Source organism: Ovis aries, chromosome 1 (genome assembly GCF_016772045.2).
Source record: "Ovis aries strain OAR_USU_Benz2616 breed Rambouillet chromosome 1, ARS-UI_Ramb_v3.0, whole genome shotgun sequence".
Lineage (NCBI taxonomy): Eukaryota > Metazoa > Chordata > Mammalia > Artiodactyla > Bovidae > Ovis > Ovis aries.
Genome location: NC_056054.1, coordinates 143,096,863 through 143,113,264, shown reverse-complemented (window position 1 = coordinate 143,113,264; position 16,402 = coordinate 143,096,863). Strand labels below are relative to the sequence as shown.

Sequence of the window (16,402 nt, the reverse complement as noted above, 5' to 3'; positions counted from 1 at the left end):
ACTGTGGAGTATTAGGAATCTTGGGAAATAGTACAAAGCATGAAAAAATTTATATTTTCATGTATACGAATATATGTATGTATGTGAGACTACGCAGAGAAAATCTCACAAACCTGTATCAGTATCCATGTTTTAATATTGATTGGAATAGCTTAGGAGTTTATATTAATAAAAACATATCCTAATTTTCTAAAGTTTTAATAATTATATATATACACATATACATTACTAAGGAGAATGCCATATGACAATTGAATTTATACAACTGCAAGCCAGGGAACACCAAAGTTGGCCAGCAAACCATAAGAGGCTGGAAAGAGACAAGGGTTTCCATACAGGTTGCAAAGCTTCCTTTATGGTTGCTATAATCTGAATGTTTCTATCCCCTAAAATTCATGTGTTGAAATCTTCATTCCCAAAGATGATAGTATTAGTAAGTGTGACCTTTGGGGCTTAGTTTTAGGTGAGAAGCTATAATGCTGCACAGATGTGATATAAAATATATATATATATATTATATATTAAATATAGCTCCAATAAACTTTCAAAAATTATTTTAATATGACAAACTGATTGTTTTAAAATTATACAGGTAAGAATTGCCAAAATAGTTCTGAGTAAGAAGAATCCTGAGAACAGGATATTTTTCATAGTAACAGTTACATTAAAAATATATAGTAATGAAAACAGTATCCAGAATAGACATTTCAGTGGGACAGAAAAACATGCACAGCAAAGGGCTCAAATATTTATAAAATTGTAGTAAAGGATACATTGGAATTATAAATTATTGAGGAAACGTGTTGCTGTTCAATGAATTGTGCTAGGAAAATGGTTCAATGTTTTGGGATACAACACATAGTAACATAAATTCCAGCAGTACTAAGTAGATTGATGCAGAAAAGTGGCTAAATGAGAAAACAGGAGAAAATACAGATAGCTATTGGCCTTCCCTGGTGGCTCAGATGGTAAAGACTCTGCCTGCAATGCAGAAGACCCCAGTTCTGTCCTGGGTTGGAAAGATCCCCTGGAGAAGGGAATGGCTACCCACTCCAGTATTCTTGCCTGGAGAACTCCATGGACAGAGAAGCTTGGTGGGCCACAGTCCATGGGTCACAAAGAGTCGGACACAACTTAGTGACCTACACTTTCACACTTTCATTTATATGTGATATTATCATGAGAAGCCTTATCTAAGTATTAATGCAAAGTAAGAAATTGCAAGGCAGTATTTCTCAGTATGATTCATTAACTACTTCATTTAAAGTTAGCTGGGTTACTGCTGAAACGGTTGCCAGGGCCATACCAAAAGATTATTGAAAACTACTCCCTGATAGTAGAGCCCAGAAATCCGTGTTTTAGTGAAAACACTAAGAGATCGTGATGCACATTAAATTTGAGAATCATTTCCAGGCAGGATAAGATCGATAGATTTGCTACAGTTGTGAAAATTTCTATAAAATAAATACACAAAATCAAGTGTCAAAAGAAAACCTGGCAGGGGACTTCCCTGGTGGTCCACTAGTTAAAAATCCACATTGTAATGCAAGCGACACAGGTTCAATCCCTGGTCGAGGAACTAAGATTCCACCCACGTGCTGCACGACAACTAAGTCTGCACGCAGCAACTGCTGAACCCACTCACCACAGTTAGTGTCTGTGCATGGCAACAAAATATCTTACATGACTCAACAAATATCGGCATGCCACAACTAAGACCCGATACAGCCAAATATAAAGAAAACCTGGCAAAAATAAACTGCGGTGTTATATGACAAACAGTTGAATAATAATAAATCAACGGAAAAACAAATGACTAAGAAAACTTAGACTCCATGAGAAGAAAAACAGGCAAAAATGGGAATAGACAATTCCAAATGGAGAAAAAGTCTGATACACACACACACACAGAGTCAATTCTCAGTTGCAAAATGAAACCAGATTCAGACTCCTTTACAAATTGAGAAAGATGTTTTTAAGTATAATGACTAGCGCTGGCAAATGAAGTTGTTCCTCTCAAATATCATGTAAGAGTTTCATGTGATACAATATTGCTGGAGAACTATTCAGCAATATGAGTCAAGTATCAAAAATTATTGACATCTTCTGACCTAGTAATTTTCCTCTTTGGGAATTATGCTGAGAAAATAATCAGACTTGCACCAAATATTTATGCACAATGATGAGTAAATGAAAACAAGAATAAACCCATGGTCTCATGTAAAACAATGAAAAATGAAAACAACAGTAATTTCCCAAATTATTTTTCTGAAAAAATTTCACGATAAAACTTTAAGTACAAAAAACATGATGTAATATTTCTCATATATATGATTCCAAGCTTGAGAAAGATATATAAATATGTGTTATATATATTTAGAAATAAACGTATATATTTTATATATATTTAGAAAAGGTACTGTCAAAATTCCCTGGTGGCATAGAGGGTAAAGAGTATCCCTGCAATGCAGGAGACCTGAGTTCGATCCCTGAGTTGGGAAGATCTCCTGGAGAAGAAAATGGCAACCCACTCCAGTATTCTTGCCTGGAAAATCCCATGGACAGAGAAGGAGCCTGGTGGGCTACAATAGAGTCAGACAAAACTGAACGATTTCACGTTCGCTTTCACTTTCTTTCACTCTCAAAAACGCTTCTCAGAGAGTTTTGATAATATACTATAGTTTCAATTTTCTTCATTTTTTCTCCATTTTTCAAGTTTCCCGCAAAACAAATATCTTACCTTATTGATTTAAAGCTAAAAGAGAAGTGGTTAGAATATTTTCTCAAACAACACTGGCATATCATAACATATTTTCGCTTTGCCATAAACAAACATATGCATGGAACTGGCCTTGTTTTTTTAATGACTAGTGCCTTTTGGAGGGTCAAAAATTCAGATAGTGCTGTGGACTGAACTGTATCATTCAAAAATTGACATGTTGTAATCATATTCCCCAAACTGGCTATGTTTGGAGATAAGTCTTCAGGAGGACTTCAGTTCAGGTCAGTTCAGTCACTCAGTCATGCACATCAGGCTTCCCTATCCATCACCAACTCCCAGAGATTACTCAAACTCAGTCCATTGAGTTAGTGATGCCATCCTACCATCTCATCCTCTTCAGGAGGAAATTAAACTCAAATGTTAGGTGGGACCCTAATCTGATAGGACTAGTAGCTTTATAAGAAGAGAAATCTCTCTCTCTCTCTCTCTTTTTCTCTTCAAGCTTACACACCAAAAGGCCAAGTGAGCACACAGCCAGGAGGCAGACCCCTACAACCTAAAGAAGAGACCTCAGAAAGAAACCTACCATGACAGCACCTCGATCTTGAGCCTTCCAGCCTCCAGATTTGTGGGAAATAAATCTCTGTTGTGTAAACCACTCAATCTATGACATTTTATTATGGCAGCCTAAGCAGATTAATACAGGCAGTTTTATCAATCTTATCATCCTGTTTGGTTTTAAACAAGTTTGTCAGGTTCAAATCTACTTACCCAGAAGCATGACATAAAACTTCCGTGGATAGTAATAAAAGTATGCTTTAAAAAAAAAGCGTGAAAGAATCATCTTGCAAAGAGAGGGATTAATTAGAAGCAAACAGCATTCCTTTGGGCATGTAACTGCATGCTTGCTAAGTCACATCTAACTCTTAGTGACCCTACGGAACATAGCCCATCAAGCTCCTCTGTCCAAGGGCTTCTCCAGGAAAGAACACTGGAGTGGGTTGCCGTGCCTTTCTCCAAGGGATTTTCTCAACCCAGAGGTCAAAGCCATGTCTCTTAAATCTCCATCTCTTGCATTGGCAAGCAGGTTCTTTACCACTAGCGCCACCTGGGAAGCCCCCTTTACCAACAGTGTATTGAATCTTTGAATATTGAATATTGGATTTAGACCACGTTACAAATGAATTTAACAATTCTATATTTATGTTTCAGCTTGCATTGGAGCAGGAGAAGGAAGAAAAAGTATTTCAAACAGATAAGTTTTAGATCTAAACTCTTGTAAAATCACTATCACCATTGTCTTGGTGTTTAAATTTTCCATTTTTGATATATGTTTTTATTTTACAAAAAGGAAAAATTCTGTTATTTCTACTTTATTATATACTTCATGTGAGAATAAATAAAATTCTCATCAAGCTTCTATCTACTCCTTAGGAGAAACATGAATAACATTTTAAAAGCTGGATGACTACCCTTTCATCCTGCCTTTCTAAACAATCACCTTTTTCTCAGTGATTTACTGAAAATGAAGACTAGATCCATGGAGAAACATATGTACTCAGAGATACACAAATACATGTTCTTTATATTTATTAATATAAATCCATGTATATTTGTGTATATATAATATGTTGTACATATATATATAATTTTTATCTGCTTGGTTTAGGGGCCAAGATTCTATTCACTTTTCAGAAAACTCTAAAAAGTATTTAATTTTAGAAAGGCATATAGAACAGCACAGCTCAGAATGGACTAGTCGCTTCCAAGTGCCAAATAGCCACTATGGATAGAGGATACCCTATTTGTATCTTTGCTGGTAGCTTAGTGGTAAAGAACCTGCCTGGCAATGCAGGGGACAGTGCAGGAGATGCAGTTCAATCCCTGGGTCAGGAAGATCCCCTGGAGGAGGGCATGGCAACCCACTCCAGTGGGATTCTTGCCTGGAGAATCCCGTGGACAGAGGAGCCTGGCAGGTTACAGTCCATGGGGTTGTAAAAAGAGTTGGAAATGACTGAGTAATTAAACAACACCACCAACATTAAGGGCATACGCATGTACTTGCAATTTTCTGTACATTTTCAATTTTTCAAAATAAAAAGTTGGAGCGAAAAGACATGTAGAAATATTCCAATCACATTCATTCGGTTTCAAATAGTTTACTCTTTTTAATCCCTGCAGTGTGTTAGCCGCTCAGTCATGTCTGACTCTTTGCGACCCCACGGACTGTAGCCCACTGGGCTCCTCTGCCCATGCAGAGGACATGTTTAATGCACTAGCATTTTTGCTTTTTGAGCAGTGGTATCCCCTTGGTTCATATTATGGTCTTTCTATTCTTTGCATGGTTTCGTGGCTTTTAAAAAATGATGTCACACGTAATAAGCAAACTAACCACTGGTGACACTAAAATGGGAAAGGGGTTCTTGGCATGGCTCAAAAAGTCCTCTATATAATTTTTCAATCAAAGCTGCAATTTTGGTCCAGTGAGCACGATGGCATCTTGCTTGATTGCTCTGCCGATAAGAACTCGTCATTCTTGTCATGAACCAGAATCACCATTTCTGCACTTTGGTTCTGGGAGGCAGACGTCTTCTCTGACCTCGTCCATGTCCTTTGACAAGGAGACAAATTTCAGCTTGTCCAAGAAAAGATACCCTCTGCTGCTAGTTGCTTGGGAGGGAAAACACAGTCTCCTTCCTACTGCTGCTGCTGCTGCCAAGTCGCTTCAGTCGTGTCTGACTCTGTGCGACCCCATAGACGGCAGCCCAACAGGCTCCTCTGTCCCTGGGATTCTCCAGGCAAGAACACTGGAGTGGGTTGCCATTTCCTTCTCCAGTGCATGAAAGTGAAAAGTGAAAATGAAGTCGCTTAGTTGTGTCCGACTCCCAGCGACCCCATGGAATGCAGCCCACCAGGCTCCTCCGTCCATGGGATTTTCCAGGCAAGAGTACTGGAGTGGGGTGCCACTGCCTTCTCCAGTCTCCTTCCTAGGAGACAATGAAATAAGAATTGAGTCCAAAAGAGTATGTAAAGAGTCTTCATTTTCAACTGGTTAGCCTCTCATTTTTAGCCTGAATGCAACCTTGCCCTGAGAGATGGGGGTTGACAAGTGGTTGAATTTCCCCTTCTTGCTCAAGCAGTCATTTATTCTGACAACAGCATCTTTTCAGTAATAAGAAATCAGTTCTAATTTCCCCAGTTTACTTAACAAAAATATGGACTACTTGTTGATAATACTGCTACATTCCTTGTGTGCATATGTGATCTAAAATGCTAAGTTTGGGGGATGGGAAAAACACAGAGAAACAGCTTTACTGGGGGAGAAAATATTTGTAGCAGTAAAGCAGCTACCCTAATTTGAATGGAACAAAGCCATCTTGAACTTCTTGTTCTTTTCAAGTACCTTTCCAGCATACCTGAGTTCTCACAGTCCTGGAGAATCATTAGAAACAAGAAAACTTTGTGATTGTTTTAAAACCTCAAAACTCCTGCCAGGATTGGCTCTAAATATCAGAGAGGTCCTTGTGGAAGAAGATGTAAAGATATCTTGTAAAACCGGCTATAAGCTGCATAGCCAGAGCTTTAAGGTAAAAGTTAAGGACAAAAACTTATTTTAGCTTCTCAAATGAAGGAAGGAAGAAAGACACTTTGTTCTTGATTCAGAAAAAATGTTGTTTAAGTGTAATGAAATTTTTGAGCAGATAACACTCTATTAGTGAATCTTTATAAATTTTATCACTATTATCAATTAAGAATATATAAAATACTGGCTTAGTCGTGTCCGACTCTGCAATGCCATGGACTAGGTCAATGCGTAAGTGTATTTAGTTCCCAACTTGAAGTTTAAAGATAATCTGTGCATACTCTCTATTTATATCTTTTGAAATTGAATATAATATTTATTCAGGTTATTTTTTTCTGATTCAATCTTCAGTGAGGAAAAATATAATTTTCTTCCTGGGGAATCAGAGATTTCACACTAGCTTTAATAAAATCAATTTCATCACTAGATATAGAATATTTCCCTAAGGGTCACAAAAAGCTGACGTTGATTCATCTTCGTCAAAACAGAGAAGTTGTTAAAGGAAAGAACTGATAGAGTTCTTCCCAATAACTGAATGAACACAGAGGAATGAATAAGATGAACTTTACATATAAACTCACATAGAGTCCTTTTCTCCTCGTCTGTCTCTTGCACTGCTCTCTCAGAACCGTCGGCAATAGCAGACATACTGAGAAGTCAACTCAGCTGAGTGATACTGAAACTCAGAGGAAAAAGAAACTTGAGATGTGCAAATATAGTATTGTTCAATAGCTTTGCAGATGATTTTATTACCTTAAGACATCACGGTTTCTGTCTCCTCTTTCTGTGTCATTTCTCTGTCATTGTCTTTCTCACACAGACTCACCCAGAGGGGCACACATATTGATACCTGGTGGGGAATTTCTCAGAGAAGGCAATGGCACCCCACTCCAGTACTCTTGCCTGGAAAATCCCATGGACAGAGGAGCCTGGTAGGCTGCAGTCCATGGGGTCGCTAGGAGTCGGACACGACTGAGCGACTTCACTTTCACTTTTCTCTTTCATGCATTGGAGAAGGAAATGGCAACTGGCTCCAGTGTTCTTGCCTGGAGAATCCCAAGGATGGGGGAGCCTATTGGGCTGCCGTCTATGGGGTCGCACAGAGTCGGACACAACTGAAGTGACTTGGCAGGAGCAGCAGCAAGGGAATATCTTAAAGTTATTTCTTCTCCAAACTGAGAGAAGTCAATGACCCAGATCCATTAAACGAATGATCACTTCTTAATATTTAAAGTGAACAATCTGGGAGAGCAATTTAAACGAATATGAGGATTCTACCAAAGTAATACATTTGACCCTTGAACAACACAGGTTTGAGCTGTGCAGGTCCACTTATGAGTGAATCTTAAAAAAAATAAATAAATACATACATACTACAGTGCTAAGGTAGCTCAGTTGGTGAATAATCTGCCTGCAATGCAGGAGACCCAGGTTTGATCCCTGTGTTGGGAAGATCCTTGGAGAAGGAAATGGCAACCCTTTCCAGTATTCTTGCCTAGAAAATCCTTAGTACACAGAAGCCTGGTGGGCTACAGTCCATGGGGTTCACAAGAAATAGGACATGACTTAGCAACTACACCACTGCCACAGTGCTGCATGATCCATGATGGTTGAGTTTGTGGATGTAGAGCCCTGAATATGGAAGGCCAGCTATGAAGTTATATTCAGATTTTCAATGGAGAGGGTTTAGACCCCCCCTAACTCTACACAGTTTAAGGGGACACATAAGAAGCTTTCTTTATCACTTCCCCTTGCCAAAAACAGACATGGGAAGCATGGCACACATGAACAAAATTTTAATGCAATAGTTCTAGTTTCAACTTTGTCCCAGTAAATGCAGACATAACAACTTTAATCTAGTTCTTCATTCTGTATACCGAATTCAAACATTCTACCAAAAATCTTCAGGCATTTTCTGGCTAAAAACATCTTTTTCTCCCTTAAGGCTAAATAAGCCCTATGGGTAAGTAGGAAAGTTGTAAAACTGGTTCTACTAGCAAACTATAAAACTTTCATGCCCTATTTACCACATTAGGAAAGAGCAACCTTCTCCTTTTTAGCCTGAACACATGGCTTTTTCTGAAGCTCTGCCAGGTTCAGGTCAGATACTATTAGGGCAGTGATGACTGTGGGTTATGGCACATACTCCTGCCATGGTTTCACCTGTGAGAGCCCTTTAAAGTCTCTGTCTGGCCCTGTTCTCATGTGTGAGCAATCTCTGGACAATATTAAGTAGTTCTATCAACAATAAGTGTTGGTGATGCTTATCTCTATTTCTCTGGATTTTAGCACGCGAGACTTTTGAGATGACCTACTAAGATAAAATCTAAGTGACACGTGTTACAGAAAAAAGGCACAATTTGACTGGAAAAGACTTAAGAAGCAAACGTGGAGGTTACTTTCTGCAGCACTAGCAGTCCGGTGAAACTGCTCTCGTGGTGCTTATTTTAGAACCCTGGCTAAATTCTTGGTGTTTGACTCACTGGAACAAAGAGTGAATCAAACACAAGGAATTTAGAATTTATTAGCTGGTAACATCTCATAAGTTTAGAATACTCGATGAGGACTATATGTATTTTTTAAAAAAGGGAGGGGGGATGTTTCTGTTCAATTAAATTTTTAAATTGAACTATAGCTGATTTATAATGCTTTATTAATTTCTGTCATACAGCAAAGTGACATTATGGTTTATCATGGGATATTGAATATAGTTGCCTATACAGAAGGACCTTGCTGTTTATCCATTCTATAAACTTACATCTGCTAATCCCAATCTCCAGCTCCATACTTCCCCCAGCTGCCTCCCTCTTTGGTTCAAATTTTAAACGTTTTTAGTCCACTCATTTCTGAGGAAGTGAAAACATCTCGGTAGTTCAACTCTTGCTGTACACTGCCTTCCTCACCTTTGACCTACCTATCTTTCATCCTTCTCTCTTGTGCTCCTAACCTTTTTCCTCCCCATCAAATATATGATGGAGAGAGGGTGAAAAGTCAGGACTTGATCATTTTCAGTCTCATCATCAGCCCTGATCTAAATGCTCTTGAAGGTTTTCCCAGTCAGATCAAGTAGCTGTCCATATTATTTAAACTACTAAACAAATATCCCTGAAAATGTAGTGGTTGAAATAAAATACAAGTAAATTTATCTTTTAACTAACAATCTGAGAGGGAAATGAGATAGCGGGGAGACCCTGCTCCACTCAGTCACGCAGGAACCCCACCCAGAATGAGGCTAATCCTTCCATCTTCAACGTGTGGTTCTTAAGGTCCATCTTGTCATGACTATTTCAGCCCATGGGAAAGAAAAATAAAAGCTGTAGAAGTGAGCATGCAAGTTATCAAGACAAGTCTTGAATGGTGTCTATCACTTTTGCTCACACTTCACCGGAGAGAGCTTAGTGTTAGGGTCACAACTAGCTGCAGAGGGAACAGGAAAATACAGTCATTGGCCGGAAAGCTTCATCCCAGTTATGACATTATCTTACTTCAGAAGCAGTAGGGCACAGATTTGGGTGGCCAACTTGTAATCTCTACCATACCTTTCTAGGTGGCACCAGTGATAAAGAACCCACCTGCTAATGCAGGAGATGTAAGAGACGTAGGTTCAGTCCCTGGGTGTGGAAGATCCCTGAAGAGGGAAAGGCACCACTTCAGTAGTCTTGCTTGGGAAACCCCATGAACAGAGGAGCCCAGAGGGCTTCGAACACAACAGAGAGTGTGAGCACAGCACAGGGTAAGATGCAGGTTCAACAATCAATTGTTTGGGGCCCTTTGCAGAGCAAACTATTCCTATATATTATTCATCTGTAATGAGAATGTATTTTCTTGATCTCATAAATTAGTGTATACTCTTATTTCCTAGATGAGTTATGATAGTAAAGTAAGAAAATATATCTGAAAGCTGTTTGGAAAAGATAAAAATATTTATATTTTTAGTGTCTAATACTCACACTATATTTTAGTCTCTATTTAGTCTAACACTATATTTTAGTGTTAGAAATTAAATTAAATTATTCTTTCATTGGAATATTACTCAGTTATAAAAAATTTTCAGCATATGGATGAACCTAGAGATTATCATACTAAGTAAAGTCAGACAAAGACAAATACCACATGATATCATTTACATGTGGAATCTAAAATATGATACAAATGAACTTATTCATGAAACAGAAACAGATGCACAAACACAGAGAACTCACTTGTGGTTTTCAAATGGCAGGGGTGGGAGGGAGGGATGGATTTGGAGTTTGGGATTAACAGATATGCACTACTGTATATAAAATAAATAAGCTACAAGGATCTACTATACATCATAGGGAACTGTGTTCAATATCTTGTAGTAACCTATAATGGAAAAGGATGTGAAAAATAGTATATATGCATATATATACACACAGCCACACACATACACATATATATGTACACATAAATGAATCAGTTTTCTGTATACCAAAACACTGTAAATCAACTATACTTCAATATAAAAAATATCATTCCTTCATTGTTTAAATCTAAGAATAAGTTTGAACCTATGAAGCCAGTGCCCAACATTTCCACATTCAAATAAAATACAACTAAGAGGTAGACTGAAAAAAACAATTAATCTTCAAACAGAGTCCAAACAGAAAGTATGTAAGTAAGGGTCGAATATTTATCACAGTTAAGCTAGGACACTTTTGTTGAAAATGGGTCTGAAATGTAAAGGCAGGTTTATCAATATAGATAGCAGATTTTATCTGAGTCAGTATCACAGCTCAGTGAACACCAGAACTGACTTCACTTCTTGTAGCATCACTGAAGTTTGGAGGATCAATTAAGTTTGAAGGCAAAACATAAAATAAAAGCCTACAGAATGTTAAGAAAGACTCCCAGTGAATGGACATTGGATAGAGAATGTCAGAAGAAGACTCAAGTTTTGTCCAGGGAGTACAGGCGAAGTAGAAAGATAAATAAGAGACAGAGCACATCCCTTCAGTGGGATCACATAAAAATGCAAATCATGGCAGGATATAATATACTAGTTAGACTCTGCATTTTAAGAAGTTTAAAATAAAGATAGAGAACTCCACGCCCAACCTCATATAATAACCCAGATCAATACTCTGATATGTCATGGAAAGAAAGACCAGCTAAGGTTAGGTAATGGAGGTGCCCTGACCCATTGACCTTAGACAGTCAACGTTTTGCCATTAAATGTCAGATCAATTCCCAATGATTTAAACATTACCCAAAAGCCTCTAATTTCCTGGAATCTTTAATAAAAAAAAAAAAAGCAAACTTCAAACACTACCATTTTTAAGAGTCTAAGGAATTACTATTTACTATATTAGCTTAATCCATCTTGCTTGCTCGATTTTTAAAATTCTTGTCTCAATTGCTTTCTAACATTTATAAAGCAGTGCCTACATTTTTTAAAAATCTATATTATTATCTTTAATATATGTTTATATCTGTCTTTTTATATTCAGCAAATAATTTTTCTTTCTGGGATCTTATAAACAACTTACCATAGACCTTCCATTTTCTCATACCACTCTTACCAGAATTATCCTTATATTGCAATTACATGTGAAAAGGTTTTTCTCCCTTTAGGTCAAGGATGGCCCATGTTCAATTGATCTTTTATCCCTGTGATGCCTTGCATCTGTAGGTGGTGCTAGTGGTAAAGAACCCACTTGCCAATGCAGGAGGTGTAAAAGACATGGGTTCGATCTCTGGGTCAGGAAGATCCCTTGGAGGAGGGCATGGCAACCCACTCCAGTATTCTTGCCTGGGAGAACCCCATGGACGGAGGAGCCTGGAGGGCTACAGTCCAGGGGTCACAAAGAGTCAGACACTTAGCATGCACACAGTACATAAATTAGCACAACTTTAGCCCAACTCCATTTCCCTCAGCTCAAGGCAGTGAGAGGGAGATGAGACGAAGGTCCATCTATATGGCTACTATAAATTTGTAGGGGGATCTCCTAATTTTCCTCTTGGGGGTATAATGAACCAGTTTCTTTGATCCTTCACAAGGAACATCAAATCTAGTTTTCAATACTCTATCAAAGGTAAAGGTCGGAAAACATCTAGGGCATGCCCTCTGCCTGCTGCTGCTGCTGCTGCTGCTGCTGCTGCTGCTGCTGCTGCGTCGCCTCAGTCGTGTCTGACTCTGTGCGACCCCATAGACGGCAGCCCACCAGGCTCCTCCGTCCCTGGGATTCTCCAGGCAAGAACACTGGAGTGGGTTGCCATTTCCTTCTCCAATGCATGAACGTGAAAAGTGAAGGTGAAGTCCCTCAGTTGTGTGTGACTTCGCGACCCCATGGACTGCAGCCTACCAGGCTCCTTCATCCATGGGATTTCCAGGCAAGAGTACTGGAGTGGGGTGCCATTGCCTTTTCCGATGCCCTCTGCCTAGAAGTCGTTAATAAACAGGCATTTAGCAGTGATAATCCCAAGCTTACTCTTTTAGATCTCAGGGATCACCCAACGATCCCTGTGTCCACAGACTGACAGATCTTTTTGATGGGCATGATCCATGTTATTTGGATGACCAATCCAATGAATCAATGAGCCTACTGCCATCTCTAAACACCAACAAATTTCCAGCTGGAATCTGGCAGTCTGAAGGTGTCACTTGCACTAGGTGTGACAAGTTGTAATCTAAAATAACACCTAATTTAGATCCTAGTCCACTTTTTTCAGAGCTGCTGGGGGAAAGAAGGGAGAAGATTACAGCTCTTTGCACTCCCAACGTCCCCCACCCATTGTACTTGCTGTACAATTACTGCTGCCATGCTTGCCAAAGTGCCATTAAGGTTTCTGAAGCTCCTGGCAATTGGGTAGATATTCTACTTAATCACCAAAGATGACTTCTGCTTGCCAGCTTTGGGTGCCTACAACCAAAGGAAAAATATCAGACAAATAAATGTAGATCTTTTTTTTTTTTTTCTAAATGTATAGAGAAAGAAGACAGAGAACAAGGACTTTTTGGGGAGACCTCTTGTGTGCTGTGTGAACTTTACCCTTGTTCACTTTTGCTCTTTTTTTTAAGAGTAAAAAGTTCAGTAAGAACTTAAAAAAAAATTGTTATCATCAATTCAAAAAATCATACCAAAAGAGGTCATATTGCCAGAGACAATAGGCAGCTATAGAGAATCCATCAGGCTTCCACTGCTTCTGGGAGCAAGGTCTTCGTTTGTCAGTTGAGTTAGGATTGTTGGGAGAGGCAGCAAAGGTATTTAGTGCCCATTGCCCTCCCACTGACCTTGAGTGTGGCTGCAGCAGCTCAGAAATGGGGTGTGGGGCACTGCACATCACAGCACTCAGACTCTCCTACCTGCAGGGGGATCTTTGGGCTTGTCTTGAGGTGAGTCGTCACTGCAGATAATTTACATACTGATTCATTTGGCACTGGATCTCTGGGTTGTGCTTGACTCTCTTGTTTTTCTTCTGTTGCCTTAAGGTACAGATACTTTTAAAAAAGAAAAATAAGTAAATTTCAACAAACATTATCATCATCACCCTGAATTGAGCCATCAGTTATTTGCTTTAGCCCATCACTGAGAATAGTGGCATAAACTTTTTTTTTTTAAATTTCACAAGTATAACATTTCTTCTTTGCATTGTGATGTTTTCCATTGTAGGCAGAAGTAGGTGGCAGACAAAACCCAGCCCTTATTTCTTTCCTTTCTAGATGTTGATCAAAGTGTCAGTGAGGCAATATGACTTGTTTCATGATGACAGTCCCTGCTCTGCTTGGTGACCTGTGACCTCCCTCCTCAGGGGATCTTGAGGTTAACATGAAGGCACACCGGACGTCTACACAGGAATGTGGCAAGAATTAAGTGAATGTATGGGCCTTACCGAGCAGGGAAAACAACTGGGTTATTTTGCCCATCAAAAGCCCCGATGCAGAGTTATTTGCAGCCCACTGGTCTGTGACGTCAATCACCTGACCAGAGATATTCATATTAGTGCCATCTCTTGCTCAAATAGTAATCACCTGCCTTGTCCAGCCCTCGGAGGAGAGAGAAGAGAGGAAGTCGTGAAGCAGAAGTAGGTTAGGGCTAGCGGGAGAGCTGGGTGGGTAAACGTCTGTGACGTGATCGGAGTCAATTACAGCTGTTGACACTTTATCCAGGCAGTGACCCCAGGCCCTCTATAACCAGGCTGAACAGACAGGCCTCTAGCCAGCCAGCCATGGTGCTCTCATTCCCTTCTCCCACTAGAGCTATCTCAGCATGAGGGCCTCAGGAAGGCTCTTACAGTCACATCCCCCTTGCTTCTTGGAACCAGGAAATGAGAAAATCATTGCTCACCCCACTCCAAACTTGCCTCATCTCAAAGCTCTGTATCAGCCCTGAGCTTTGCAGTCACACCAGGAGGATCTCTTCTGTAGAAGCAAAGAAAGACAGAATGTTGGAAGGGAGCTCTCCTTGACAGATGGGAATGAGAGCGGTGTGAGTAACTAACTGGAGGCAATAAAGGTGTTAGCAAATAGCAGGATGGAAGAGCGGCCCCCGGGATGACTGGCTCTGCTACACGCGGTGTGTTGTATGGGCACCAGCAAGAGCTGCCTGTCTCAGCTTTGGTGTGAAGAGCATGTGGCTCCCCCAGATTCGCAACATCCTTGTGGGCTTTCTCAGGAGCACAAGCATTGGCTGAGCCCCCATCCAACTGAGGGGGCCTCCATGTCTTTGTTGCCCTCCTTTCTAATGCCTATTCTTCAGGTCTTCCCTCCTCTTTGTCCTGGTTCCTTTGTTCTTTTCCCTGGTCCTTATGTCTCATTACATGATATTCCCACTTTTCCTATGGGATTTTTGTCTTTTCTTAAAGCAAGGAGAGCCTCATCTTCAGTGCCAAACCCAGCATCATGTAACCAATCACCCAAAAATCACAACCATGTAGGCCCTGCCCTCTGTGTTAAGAAAACCCAGCTGTTGCTCAGAATTGTGTATCTATACAGTGTTTACACATGAACGTAGCAGGAATTCTTAAGGCTAAGATGCCGTTGAACCAAAAAATGTCATAACACAAAGGAGTCTTGGGGAGTTATTACCTCCTCCCAACTACATTCCATCTGACAGCAAAGCAAATCATGACTTGGGAAAGTTAAATAAGTTTTCAAGCTTACACAAAACAATAGTGAAGAACCCTGGCCTCTGGACTCTCTAACTAGTGTGTGCGCGTACTTTTTTTTTTTTTCCACTTTATGATTTTTATCTATCTTTTTTAACTTTTTTATTTTGTATTTCTGCTGCTGCTGCTAAGCCACTTCAATCGTGTCCAGCTCTATGCGACCCCATAGACAGCAGCCCACCAGGCTCCCCTGTCCCTGGGATTCTCATTGGGGCATAGCCAGTTAGCTATGTTTTGATAGTTTCAGGTGGACAGCAAAGGGACTCGCCATACACATACATGCATCCATTCTCCCAAACCCCCTCCCATCCAGGCTGCCACATAACATTGAGCACAATTCCCTGCGCTATACAGTAGGTCCTTACTGGTTATGCATTTTAAATATATCAGTGTGTACACGACCATCCCAAACTCCCTAACTATCCTTTCCCCCCATCCTTCCCTCTCCCTGAGCAGGCAACCATATCACTTTATGAATTTTAACAGAAAAATAAAAGCCACAGATTCTCTAGACCCCTATGCTACCTAGGGAAATATTTCTTACCCCCAGTCAGGCTGGAATCCCTCTGCAGCAGAAGCAAACACATCTACTGAATGAGGGAAGCTCTTTTGTTCTCCTGTGAAGCGCCTGACCGTAAGGAATTTGCTGGCCTCCCTGGTCCTCTATTCTCTTCACAGCTGAGGAGCCCGGATAGACCATCTAGGGTGGCTTCTAGTTCCAAAATCCAATGACCCTTTGAGTTTAACTTCTTTCACCAGGATACCTGTCATTTCTAGGTAAGTGGTGTTCTCAGTCTTTCTGCTAAAGGAGGTTAAGTAAATAAAAAGGAAAGATTGGGTTCTGCTTTTGGCCTAAATTATAACTTCATGACCAGGGATGAAAGAAGTTAATAGCAATAAGAAAGCTTCCAGGGTCTACCATTTACAATTTAAATCCTTTACTTGGGAGGTTAAAAGTTCAAAGTTGA

General features: G+C 39.9%; 1 long non-coding RNA gene across 4 annotated transcripts in view; it reads right to left on the bottom strand.

Moving 5' to 3' along the window:
* Positions 1–16,178, bottom strand: part of LOC106990868 (uncharacterized) — a 34,895-nt gene extending 18,717 nt beyond the window's left edge. Inside the window, exons 1-4 of one of the 4 annotated variants that reach the window (XR_009600820.1) lie at positions 15,979–16,178; positions 14,615–14,688; positions 13,633–13,767; positions 6,887–13,189 (exon numbers count right to left, since the gene is read on the bottom strand). This is a non-coding gene — a long non-coding RNA (uncharacterized LOC106990868). Of the gene's footprint in view, positions 1–6,886; positions 13,190–13,632; positions 14,689–15,978 lie in introns of all 4 variants that reach the window. The other 3 variants (XR_009600818.1, XR_006055728.2, XR_009600819.1) reach the window with 3 other exon arrangements.
* Between the last annotated feature and the right edge of the window lie 224 nt (positions 16,179–16,402).